The following is a 14283-nucleotide window of genomic DNA, read 5'->3' as shown; positions in this document are numbered from 1 at the left end:
CTTAATGCAGTATCTTTAGCTTCACACAACAAATATATTAAAATAACCCCCTTCATGTTAAGATAACATATGGTTTTACATTTTATAACAATTGGTGCAATTTATAGAGGAAACTGAAATGGACAAGCAGATAGTATTAAAGTCACCAAGCATGTTATTGAAGTAGAAGTAAATAACTATGCTTTAGAAAAGCAGCTACCATAGAATTTAGAATAATGAAGTTATATTACAGGCCTTAAGTTGAGGCCTGATTATGCTATGTAAATAATTAAAAATATATGAATCGTAATATTTTCTAAAATCTGTGAGGTTATAAAGTATAAATACCTATTACACACTTATTACTGCTATGGAAATTTTTAAAATTCATAATTCATAGTCTGTGAACATTATGCTTTAACTTGATTCTTTCTTTTAGATCCTTTGGTTTTCGGTTAGTGAAGTCTATTTTCTGTGCATATTTATGTCAACAACAAAATTTCTATGATTTCCATTTAATTAAAACAATAATTAAGTTAATTAGTATGGTAGGCAGAATACTAAGAAGATCCTATGATTTTAGTTCTCTCAAGTTAAGCCCCTGATTATATTACATGGCAGAGGGATCTATCAGATGTAATTAAGGTTTTTAATCAGTTGACTTTGAGTTAATCAAAAGGCAGATTATCCAGGCGAGCCTAACTTAATCACCTGAGCCCTTTAAAAGCAGGTTGTCTTTGGCTGTTTATAGAAATCAGACAGTCTCAAAGGATGCAAGACATTCAAGGAAGGTTCTCTATTGCTGTCATGGAGCGTCAGAGGCAAGGGCAGTCCCTCTCTGACAACCAACAAGAAAATAAAGACCTCCTACAGCCATAAAGTAATGAATCCAGCTAACAGCCTGAAGAATAAACCAGCAAGCAGACATTTCCCAGGGCCTTAAGATGAGAACTCTTAAGACTGCTGATGCCTGGATATCAATTTGTGATACCCTGAGTAAAGGACCCGGTCATACACACCTTGGAATTCTGACCTACTGAAGCTATGAGATAACAAATATTAAGTGTTGTTCTAAGCTGCTATGTTTGTGGTAGTTTGTTATGCAGCAGTAGACAACTAATACAATTAGTAAAATTTGCTGGATGAAAATCCCTTACATGTTCAAAGAGATGAGTTTAGACTGGTTTAGAGTGCTGGTTGCCTGCAGATAATTAGGATATGTCACATGTGGGAAGCTTAGTGTGGGAAGAGATGGGGCCCAAAGAAAGCTTTCCCTGAGGCCAAATTTTATCCGAATCCTCACATGAATATGGATAAATAATTTGGATTTGGAGAATCATAGTATCCTGAAAAATTCCTGGAAGTGGAAGTTAGCTTTAGAGCTGTTAAATGGTGGGGAGCTATAATAAACTAGAAGCAGCAGCTTTTTCTATGGATGGTTCCTGAGTAAAGAGAGAAAATAGATCATGTAAGAATTTAAAACATCAAAAGTGACATACATAAATCTGGATAAGAAGTGAGAGGCCCAAAGAAAGAGAAGTTTGGGGAAATTGACAGAGAAAAGAAAAACATCCTAGAAACAATTATAGAAAGAACACAGTAGCAAAACTATCTAGAAGCCAGGGAAGAAAGATTTGGTTATGTTTTAACAGAGACCTGCAGTGCCTCAGTAAAAATAAATGTTTAATGGATATTTTTTTCAGGCACTATAGTAGATGCAGAGTAATATTTTGGCACTTCCTCTGAGTTACCCCCTATAGGTTTTGTCTACAATTCAGGTTTGTACCAGCACAGTCGTGAATAGCTCCATTATCTTGGCAACTAGTAAAATATAATGCATTTGTACTTATAATATGATAGATATGTAAAATATAGATAATATTTGCTATTATTTTTAAAGCCTCATTCATATTCTTTATAGATATCTCTTGTTACAGATTCTGTGTTATTTCATTCTTTTGTTTCTTTCTTACTTTTTGATTTTAATTATTCTGGTCAGAAGAATCTACTTCTATATCCTACTAACTATGTCTTCTGAATAATATTAACTATTTACAGTTTCTTTGGGCTGGTTTTATAGTTCATTTTATAATTTGAATGATTTGAATATATGACTAATATTTTTTAATTCCTTTTCCCTTTAATAAGGAAAGCATTTATAAGTCCATGGATTATATTTGGAGAAAATTGTAACTGGATACTGCAAAGATTGAGATAAAACTTTATTATTATTATTTCTCAGATATAAATTTCACTTCGTCTTAGGTATAATTATTAATCTTCAGAACTGTTGAAAAGTTGTATCAGTAAAGGTGAAATTTGAAGTAAGACTGTTGACAAAAATCAATCAGGTATGCAGACATCTGGGCAAAGAGCATTTCAGGCAAAACTACTGACAAGGTCCTAATGTGGAAGGAAGTTGGCAGTACAGAAACAGAACTAATTTATTTAATGCATTTACATTCCCTAACTCATGCCAGATTTTTCCACACATAGGCCAACTTGAGCACCTTTACGTGAATCACTATATTGATTTCTATTCCAAATTTGGTGTACCTTTTGAAGGAATGTGGAAATATGCCACAGAAAATAAATCTGATTTCTCATTGAGCAGACAGAGAGACAGAGAGAGACTAAACCATTAAGGATGATCATAGTCAATATATGTAAGGGAAAATTTGTTGTCTTTTGCTAAGCTACACTCAGGTAGCAAAACAGTCATCTCTCTAGTCAACCTAGAGGCTTTGATCAAAATGCCAAAAATATAAATAAAATCTGTTTGAGAAGAGATGATCTCAAAAGGAGGAACCTGATTAATGCATTTTGATATTACATATGATGGATTTTTGCCAACTACTCCAAGTGAGTTTTTCCAATGATTAATCAAAAATGATTCATTAACTGCATCAAAAATAGAAAGCAAAAAGTAGAATTATGCTTTATTGTATATTTTACCCCTTTACTTTTATGGTAAATACAAAGGGTGATAAATCTTTAGAATAAATACTCAGTTTAATACATAAATGTATGTGTTCAAAAGATTTCAGTTGACTCTTAGATTCTTTGTTGACCCTAATTCTGGTGAAAACACAATGCTTAAATGTGTGGTAGACTAATCTCACAGAACCTAAAAAAAATAAAATTACTGTTTTCAAGAAAACTCAGGTTAACATAAATATTTTCTTAAAGTCATTGCCCTTTGTATTAGATTCCTAGGCGGCCATAACAAACTGTCACAAACTGAGTGACTTTAGACAAACAAACAAAACCTAAAATTTGTTCTTTTGCAGTTCTGTGGCTAAAATCTGAAATCAAGGTGTCGGAAAGGTTGGTTCCTTCTGAGGAAGAGTCTGTTCTGTGCCTCCCACCTAGCTGCTAGTGTTTGCCATGAAATCCATGGGGTTTGTTGGCTTCTAAATGTCTCCAATCTCTGCCTCTGTCATCATAGTGGCTTTCTTCCTGTGTGTACCTGTGTCTAATTTTCCCTTTTGTTATAAGGACTCCAGTCATTGGATTTAGGGACCACCCTAATCCAATATGACCTAATCTTAACTTGATTTACATCTGCAAAGACCCCATCTTTAAATCAGGTCGCATTCATAGGTACCAGGGGTTAGGGCTTGAACATATCATTTTGGGGACACAATTCAATTCACAACACCTCTTTTTTAACTTCTCATATCAATTGTATTAGGGTTCTGCAGAGAAAACGTGTGTGTGTGTGTGTGTGTGTGTGTCTGTGTGTGTCTGAAAAAAAATGGGTTGGGGCCTTGTCAGGTTATCATTAGAAATTTCAGCATGGTTCTATGAGCATCATATATTTTTAGCAAGGAAGCTATTTTTATCAGCTGTATGTTTCTTGAAATGTAGCTGTTTTGACATGTAGAGGATATATTGAGGACATTAGCGGCTGGTGTCAGGGAAAATTATTAGGAAGTTATTGCTATGGTCAGTCAAGAGAAGATGGGGGTCTGAAATGGAGTAGGTGTGAGAATGCAGAGAATGCGATAAATGGGAGAGTTCTCTTTAATTTCATATGAACTGTGGAATGCCTATTTAAAACTTAGGTAGTAGATAAGGACCCAAAAAATATAGACAAAGAAGATAAATTTGTCACTCAGTAAGCATCAGGCCCCTTCTCTCTATAAAGCATTTTATGACAGGATCTGATATTGTGATAATGTCATAAGGTTTGCCCAATCTCCATTTTCACACTCTAACTCACCTTTAGCACAGTATTCACAAAAGCACTGGCCAAAGATTTTAGGCTTCAGTGGTAGGAGCTGGGAGGAATGCTCAGGGTGGAGTAGGACTCAAAGAGGTAAGGTAAAGCAAATAAGGTATTTTGCTGGCCTCCCCTCTCCAAAATAGGATTTGTTGAAGGGTAAACTTAAAGTGATTTTTTAAATGTCTTCTAGTTGCTATATAAATTTTTTGATATTAAAAATGAGTCAGTCAACTTTAGACAAATGCTTACACCATCATTTAAGAATTCTTTAGAAGTGATAAATTATAGTTAATTTCAGGACAATGTAACCTTCTAACCTCTAAAATCTATGACTTGTTGTCAATTAGCTTTGATAACTGCTAAATATACCTCTCACTCTACTCCTCAACAATTCAGTGAAAATTGAGATTTTTCAGTAATGATTTCTTAATCTCCTCATTTCCTTAGATCTTCTTGTAGCATGAATTTTTCACGTTAGGCCTGAGTTGTATTTCTAGATTTTTATCTATATTAAATTGTATGACTTTGTCTTTTGTAAGAGAATTAACTTAGGTAATAAGTATGCAGTTACATTCCTCTTTGTTTGCTGTCTTTTCCAGTTAGCTCCTTTATTTAAATAAAGTTAGAATTTCATTACTATGTTTTAATTAATTTGCTTTAATGTTCACTGTGAAATTCTACTGACTTTCCCTGCATTGTATCAAAAGTAAGTTTTTTATTATATATCATTGCTGAATGTTTCACAAGTTAATATTAACCAATGATTCATTATACATTTGATGTTTTAAAGGTTTTTAAAATATAAGAAATAAATGTAAAAGAAACTTTTGTTTATGGAATCACATTCAGTTGGAGTGTTAAAGTTTCCTTAATGTTTATATTGAGACCAACTGAAGGGTACATGAGACTGGCTGAGGGATTCCTTTGTAAAACCCAATCTCACATGCCTCTACTTATGCATTTTTAAATTATGCATATGACACATTGTGTATTCTGTATTTAGTGTCATTACTACTGACTCCTAAAGTTCTGCAGTGGCACTGAGATCTGTCTTATGGTTAAATATCAGGCAATCTGGTTTTCTCTCTCTCAGCACCCTTCTCCACTTTCTCTGTGGTAGTTCGTTACGTCAGCAATAAGAAACTAATACACGTACCAGATGTTGGTACCTGGAAGTGGGATGCTGCTATAGCAAATACCAAAAAATGTGGAAGTAGCTTTAAAACATTAATGGGTAGAAGCTAGGAGAAGTTTGAGGAGCATTATAGGGAAAAGCCAGATTTCCTTGAACAGACTATAATAGAAATTAAAGGGGCTGGTAGTGAAGGCTCAGAGCAAGTATGAATGCACAGTGGAAAAAACCTATATTGTCTTAGAGAATATTTAAATCATTACAAATGGACTGTTGGCAGAAATATGGACATTGAAGCCACTGCTGGTGAGAGTTCAGAAGGAATGAACAAAATATTACTGGAAACTGGAGGAAAAGGGTATCCTTGTTATAAAATGGCAGAAAACTTAGCTGAATTGTATCTTACAGTAGTGGGGAAAGCAGAAGTTGTAAGTGATGAACTTGAGTATTTGGCTAAGGAAATTTCCAAGTAAAGTATTGAAGATGTTGCTTGGTTTCTTCTTGCTACTTGTACTAAAATGTGAAAGGAAAGATATAAATTGAGGGACAAATTGTTAAGCAAAAAAGAACCAAGGCTTGATTAGGAAAATTCTTAGATTACTCACATTTCAAAAGATGCTACCATTAGGGGATTCACTGTTAGGAAAGCATGCTCTGGGGAGAAAGCCAAGGGATAACTAGATAACCTTTGTTAGTGCCTGTGAGAGATTAAAAGAACAGAGTATTTAATCACACAGAGAGCTTTTTGAATAGATTAGGCATATAATCATGGATTTCTCAGTAACTCGGCAAAAGTTAGGAGTAGTGACAGGATTGTCTAGAAAGCTCTCTGGAGTAGCCGCTTGTCTAATAAGGTGAATTCCTATGACATACGGGGGAGACCACCAAGGTTCTTGAAGGGATACCAGCAGAAATGCTACCTGCTTGGACTGAAAGAGACAGAAAGAGATTTGACTACAAAGTCAGAGGTGAGAATGATGCAACTACATGCCAAGGAGTGCAGGCAGCTTCTAGAAGCTACTACAGGTAAGGGACACATTCTCCCCTAGAGCCTCCAGAAAGAGTCAACCTTGCCGACACCTTGACTTTAACCCAGTGAGACTGATTTGGTACTTTTGACCTTCAGAACTGTATGATTGTGTGTGTGCATGTGAGTGTGTGTGTGTGCATAAGTTACTCATTTTGTTATAATTTGTTAGAGCAGCAATAGGAAGCTGTTACAGACTTTGATTCCATTTGGAATCATTATTACACAATTGGATGAAGGAAGATATGAGTGGGTCTTTAATAGTGGATTATGGGTAGGTTTCCTGGAAAAGTACATTCATAACAATTATTTTTAAATAATGAATCAGGTTCTTTTGCCAGATTATCAAAAATGTTCAATCCTTGCTATAATGTAAGCTTCCTGAGGGGAAGGGCTCTGCTTTTCTAATTTTTACTGTTATTCCAGCATCTAATAGTGTCTGCCAATGGTAGGCACTCAATAAAGAGTTACTAACTGGAATAGAATGGATGAATGAATGAATGAATGAATGCTTTATTATATCTTAATTTTTATTTAACTCTTTTGTCTGTACCGAGTTTTCATTCTTGGTTACCTCTAATGACCTTATATCTTAAGTAATAGAGTTCCATAATAATTAGTCCCCTCAATTTCTTTCCCCTCTACTCTATCCTGCTTCCAGATTAATCATCCTAAAACAGAGCTCCGAATATCACTTCCCTGCACGGTAACCTGGAAACCTAATGACTTACCCATTAATCATAAATTTCTTAACCTGCCATCTAAGGCCCTCTGACTCTAGATTCACTGTATTTTTCTAACCTAAAGTCACGGTCACCCTACCTATATTCTTTTCCAACTACTCCTTTCTTACCCTGAACTTCCCCACCTCTCCATTTCATCTAGTTTAAATGTTCTTTCCTATCACTACCACTTCCACCTGTTAAAATCCTAGCCAACCTTCAAGTACTTCCTTTAAACTATCTTTTTTATCTCCCTCAAAAGACATCTTTTCCCCCCTCAAAATACATCTTTCTCTTCTTTGAACTCTCAAAGAACTTTTATTAACTATAGTTATTTGTGTGTCATTTCTCCATATTGCCTTATCCTCATGAGGTACTAAGCTCCTTAAGATGGGGAGCCATAATGGGCAGAAAGACATGAACAGACACTTCTCTGAAGAAGACATACAAATGGCTAACAGACACATGAAAAAATGTTCATCATCATTAGCCATCAGGGAAATTCAAATCAAAACCACATTGAGATACCACCTTATACCAGTTAGAATGGCAAAAATGGACAGGGCAAGAAACAACAAATGTTGGAGAGGTTGTGGAGAAAGGGGAACCCTCTTACACTGTTGGTGGGAATGCAAGTTGGTACAGCCACTTTGGAAAACAGTGTGGAGGTGCCTCAAAAAATTAAAAATAGAGCTACCCTATGACCCAGCAATTGCACTCCTGGGTATTTACCCCAAAGACACAGATGTAGTGAAAAGAAGGGCCATATGCACCCCAATGTTCATAGCAGCAAATATCCGCAATAGCCAAACTGTGTAAAGAGCCGAGATGTGCTTCAACAGATGAATGGATAAAGAAGATGTGGTCCATATATAGATTGGAATATTACTCAGCCATCAGACAGAATGAATACCCAACTTTTACCTCAACATGGATGGGACTGGAGGAGATTATGCTAAGTGAAATAAGTCAAGCAGAGAAAGTCAATTATCATATGGTTTCACTTATTTGTGGAACATAAGGAATAGCATGGAGGACATTAGGAGAAGGAAGGGAAAAATGAAGGTGGGGGAAAATCAGAGGGAGAGATGAACCATGAGAGACTATGGACTGAAGGTTTTAGAGGGGAGGGGAGGGGGATGGGGGGTAGGGGGATGGGTTAGCCCGGTGATGGGTATTAAGGAGGGCACGTACTGCATGGAGCACTGGGTGTTACACGAAAACAGTGAATCATGGATCACCATATCAAAAACTAATGATGTATTGTATGGTGACTAACATAACATAATAAAATAAAATTTAAAACAAACACAAAAAAGATGGGGAACCGTATCTTGTTCATCTTGTTATCTTCTAAGTACTTAAAACAGTATGGTTCTAGATTAAAAAACAATTGTTCCATCATGGGCACATCCATTTATTTCAAAAATCTTAATTCTGCCAATTTCTCAGCTTCTAAATTATTTTCCCATCCTTTGTTTGTTGGAGGGTGGATTATGACAGAGGAAGTAATTATGGGAATAATTGAAAACTTAATTTTTTTTAAGCTTAGACTCAACATTTACTGAAATGTGGTCTTCATTTCATCCTACTGTCTTATCAAAATGAACTTCAAGTATTTTGGAAATTTTGGATTTAGCCAAATAAATAAAAATTTATTATTTTTCCAAAATAATAACCTGAGGTCTTATATTGGATAGTCTTTATACAAATAAAGAAATTTCTGTACCCTTCAGACCATGGCAAATTGAATTGAAATTTTGAAAAAAAAAATATAGTCCAAAGTGGGAATCTTAGTGTTATTGGTTGAAACTCAAGACACTGAAATGCTTTAGATATATGGACTTCAGGAAACTCTGGAGTTTATTTTTTATTTGTGAAATTTATAAAGTCATATTCAGCTTATATCAAATATATTGTTTACATTCTGCTTATTCACTAAGAAAATTGAATGCTACACAAATTTAGCACCAAGCACTTCGTTGTTTTTCCCTTAAATTACTTTGATAGCCATTTTTAAGAATACTCTATGCTTATAAGAGGGCAGGTTGGTGGGGGGATGGGTTAAATAGGTGTTGGGGATTAAGGAGTATACTTGTGATGAGTACCAGGTATTGTATGGAAGTGTTGAGTCATATATTGTACATCTGAAACTAATATTACACTGTATGTTAACTAACTAGAATTTAAATAAATACTTTAAAAAAGAAACTAAAATATTTTTTAAATAATATAAATATTGATTTCTTAACAGACCATCTTATGGAAAAATATGACTTTATAGATAGAAGGATTTTTTTAAACCTAATCAAATTTGATCCTGTCATCTTATAAGTAAAGGATAGTTTTCTGTCAGCTGGTTCCAAAAGTATATCTGATGAATAATAGTGAAACAAGTTCATAATAATAAAATAATTATCCCAATATCTTTTAAAGTAAACTTTCATTGCTTCAGGTCATAGCAGATAATTTGGAATCCAGACCAGTTTAGGGTCTGTGTTGATATTTGCCTTATCTTTTGTTTCCCAGAAATGGTTATTAGAAAAAGAACTAAAAGAAAGCCAGTGTAGGAAAAGGAGAAACAATTTGATATATTAATTTGTTTTTAAGTACACAAAATAGCATGGGAAATTCCCAAGCCCTTATAGTGGGAAGTTACAAGTGGAGTGTTGAGGTCTGACAGCACTCTTAAGTGAGTACTTACTTCTCTAGTATGGGGAGGCTCCCAAACAGTAAATCACATACTCACACACATTGTTCAACATTCTGACAAATTTAAACTGTTGCATTATTGTAAGTCAGCTAGGAATTTTATCTTATTTATAATACTTTTGGATGCATCATTTTGTGAACATTACATTTTCTGCAGGAGATTATAAGAGAGAGACTTTTTTGTGTGTCTGATTAGTCCACTTTAAATCTCTTTGACCTTGGCCAAATCCTTTACTTATCTGGGCTCACTTTTCTCATCTGTATAACGTCCATTTCCTTTGAGAAATGTAGTTGCACAACTACTTGAAGTATGCCAAAATTGTTTAGAGCTTTCTCGAATCCTAGTATTAATCATCAGAAACTGTGTACAGATTCTGTATTCTTTAAATATTTGTACTGACTTGCATAATGGTAATTTTCTTTTTAAATAAATCATAGTGGGGAAAAAAAAGTAAAAATCTGTAGTTCTTAGTCCAGCGGTAAGACAGATGTAAATATAGAATAATGAAATGCTGTGATATGATTGGTTATAACCTATCCTCATAAGTTAGGGAAATGATATATCAAGATTGATGACTACTAAGTGCCTGTTTTTTTACATTAACAACATATTCCCTCAAAAATGACTAGTATTTCTATTTGAAATAAATGCAAATAACAGTAAGTGGAAAAGATCATGTGAGATGGTACATGTAGGGAACAAGTCTGTATGGGTTATTTTTATGTCTTATTATTCCTCTTTGACTGATGAGGGATTTGGGGTTGAGAACCCAAATGCATTGCTCAGTGTAACTCAGCTAGTATGTGGTAAGACTGTCTTATCTCAATGCCCATGCTTTTATCACTGTGTTACAACACTGCCCAGGAAATATACTGGCATGAAAGAAAGAAAAATATTGTGTACTTTGGATGATGGATGGAGCATTTTATTAGAGACAGATTTATTCTGTATTTCCTCAGCACTACTGTAAAAACTTTCCGTTTTGCAATAAAGTTTTCATTGTCTCATGTTTTAAAATATGCTTCTTTTCTAAGACTGAAATTTAAAAAAAATATTACCACCTTGAGTGTTTTACCTGCTGAAAAATATACAGTGCACCTACAAAATCTGTTATTCTTTTTTTCAGGTTTTTAAGGAGTCCAAGATTCTGAGAAATTGTATTTCTCTCTTTGATGCTATTCAATGATCACACACAAAATATATAAAAATCTCCTTAGTTTATTGGTTAAATTAATTATGTAAAATTGAATATTCTGTTATTTGCCTATTCATTTTAGGAAGTGGATACTCACACTTAAAAATTTTTTTCATAGATAATTAGAACTAATTTTCTTAGAAGAGAGGAAATTTGCTTGATGAATGCTCATGAATCCACAAGATTTGTGCTTCAGTGTTTGCTATTTTACAATTTAACTAAAAAAAATGAAATGATTAAGCAAAACAGAAATGAAAGAATTGTTGGTATAGCCCATGGAAGACTATCTTATTTTTCTTAGATTTTCACTATTTTTTAATTAGTGACCTTCCTTTTATGGCATGATACTAGCCCTGAGACTAAGAGATGAACACTTTTATTTTGTTAATTCTACTATTAAACTAATACTCGGTATTTATAGCTTTGAAATATATATTCCATATTAGAGGTTTCTTAATTTTTTGGAGTTCGTAAATCTCCAATATTGTTCTACTCATATACTTTTATGGAACTCATCAATATTATGCCCTTATTGTGTGTGTATGTGTGTAACCCATCTGGAAAAGTCATTTACTAATAAAAACAAATATTACTCTTATTTCTTACTTCAAACTGAAGTACCATGATAAAATGGACAATGCACCTACATGATTATTTAGGTGCTCACTCTTTACTCCCGAATGACCTAGATAACCAAACTGATGTTTGTATAACCAGTGGCTCAATAATTTGTTATATGGTGATATCATTGAGGTTTTTTCAATATAAGATTTTAAAACATGTGTATACAGTAGTGGCAACTTTAAAAATAACAGTTTTAAGCTTCTGTCAATAAAATCTCAAGACTCTTTTATTTCTTCTTTACCAATATGGATGCCTCTTATTTTTTTTTCTTGTCTGATTGCTATGGCTAGGACTTCTAGTACTATGTTGAATAAAAGTGGTGAGAGTGGACATCCTTGTCTTGTTGTTGACCTTTAAGAGGGATAATATTAACTGTGGGTTTTCCATATATGGCCTTTATTATGTTGAGGTATGTTCCCACTAACCCTTTTTGTTGAAATTTTTTATTATGAATGGATGTTGAATCTTGTCAAATGCTTTTTCTGCATCTATTGAGATGATCATATAATTTTTTCCTTTGTTTTGTTGATGTGGTGTATGATGTTGACTGATTTGTGAATACTGAGCCATCCTGACATCCCAGAAATAAATCCCAACTGATCATGGTGAATGAACTTTTCAGTTTTCAGAGAAGGAGATGTGATACCCAGATGCTCCTTTAAGGAAAGACTGTTGTCCCAGTAGGTATGAGAACTGCCTCAGCTACAGAGAACTATCTTGTTCAGGTTCATGCTCTTCTAAGAGCTCTTCTAAGCTCTTCTGAGTCAGAAGCATAAAGGCTTGGTGATTTTGGCCCATGCAGGACATTTCTGATGGACCATTTAGCTCTACAGGTCCCTGTGGAGTTGACTGAAACCACAGGGCCTGGGCTGTAACAAACTTTCTCCCTGGCCCTAATAATCATCCTGCATACTTAACTCTACCTGAGATTCTGCTTCCCTGGAGAATCATCCAACTTGTAATATAGATATCAGAGAGCTTACGGAGAAGAGAGGAGAAAAGAATCTTATTGTGGAACACGCACACACACACACACAGATATTTAAAATTATTTATCCCTCTTTTATTTTATATTTATATATATATGTAATATATATATATAACATACATATATTTGTATGGAATTACTCTAAAAACCATGTAATAATATTTTTAAAAATTAATTTAAAATATTTTTAAAAGCTTGCTTAAAACCATGTATATAAACATATATATATTTATAATTTATATATATAATTGTTTATATAACACTATATGTAAGCATTTTATGAGATCAATAAGGATTCTAGACAGTTTAGTGTGATTTTTAGAATAATTCCAGTATGTAGCTGTGCCAGTATTTATTTAATTATGCCATATTTTTGGCATTAGCTTTTCTTTCCTTCAGGTTTCTCTTATTATAAATCATGTTGCAATAAACATTCTCTTTGTAAATTTTGTGCATAAGAGTTCCTCTTTTACTCCTTCTATGACATTTTTTATTATTACATAATTAAATTGTTTTATAGTTTTGGAAAGTAAACTAATTAAATACATCTTTATTTGAGATGAGGTAGAGAAGTTGTATTTTGTAATATAAGCTATTTCAGTAAAATGTTAATAAAGAACAAAAACCAGAGCCTAATAAAATTCAATTTATTAGACTAGGTTTTATGGATTATAATCAGTATTAAATTAATCATGAGCTTTTTTAACCAGGCCCTTTATTTTGTGAAAAGTATAGAATTTTATAACTAGATCTCTCTTGGCTTCACTTATTTGTATTCCATTTTTTAAAAAGATATTAATGTACTTGGGAAATTAGAAAACTCTCAGGGCAACCTGTTTTTCAAATTGTTAATTCTGCCCTATTAAAAATTTTCTACAGCTTAAAATTGGCTGCACTAGTTTTTCTTATCATGTATAATACTGCCGTTTATAGCCAAATTTAATGATGCCAATCTATTTTTCTGGATGATTTATAATGCCTGGGATTGCTGGTTATCTAATACTTGTTAGATAGAGATATATACTGTTAGTCTCAGTATCTTCTAAGCAGAGATGACATCAAATTGGTAGCAGTTATGTAGTATTACTTTTTTTGTTATTATTATTGCACCTAAGTTGCTGTTGGAAAAGTCTAGGTAACTTAACAGCTAAGTCTATAAATATATGTGGGTCATGAAGGGAAAGGTGCTTCCAACAGATTCAGAAAATGTAAGTCTGCAAAGGAATCTCTCACTCAAATATCTCTGTTTATTTCTTATTTATGTCATTTATTATAGAGTATTTGTTATGTGTTCATTCAAACTGGAACAAAATGTAGAAATGTTTTGCTAATAAGCAATATACATCTTTGCTTCATTTAAAGCAATTTTATATCATTAATACTGAATTATATAAGACATTAGTAAAGTAATTGTTAATGTGTTCTCTTTTTTTTACTATAAATTTATATTTATTTATCCTGCTTGGTGTTAATAATATACTTTCCAAAATGAATAAAATATATCTTTATGGAAAATTCTCTGGTCATTCAAATATTTATTCTCTATCATTCATTTGCCTTTTGGAATTTTGGGACAGTTTCATTAGGGCTCTATAATATGTGCAATATCTCAACTTTCTTTCTTTCTTTTTCTTTCTTTCTTTCTTTCTTTCTTTCTTTCTTTCTTTCTTTCTTT

This window comes from Phoca vitulina, unplaced genomic scaffold, assembly GCF_004348235.1.
Source record: "Phoca vitulina isolate PV1807 unplaced genomic scaffold, GSC_HSeal_1.0 scaffold12, whole genome shotgun sequence".
In the NCBI taxonomy this organism is placed as follows: Eukaryota; Metazoa; Chordata; class Mammalia; order Carnivora; family Phocidae; genus Phoca; species Phoca vitulina.
This window is presented reverse-complemented; position numbering follows the sequence as displayed.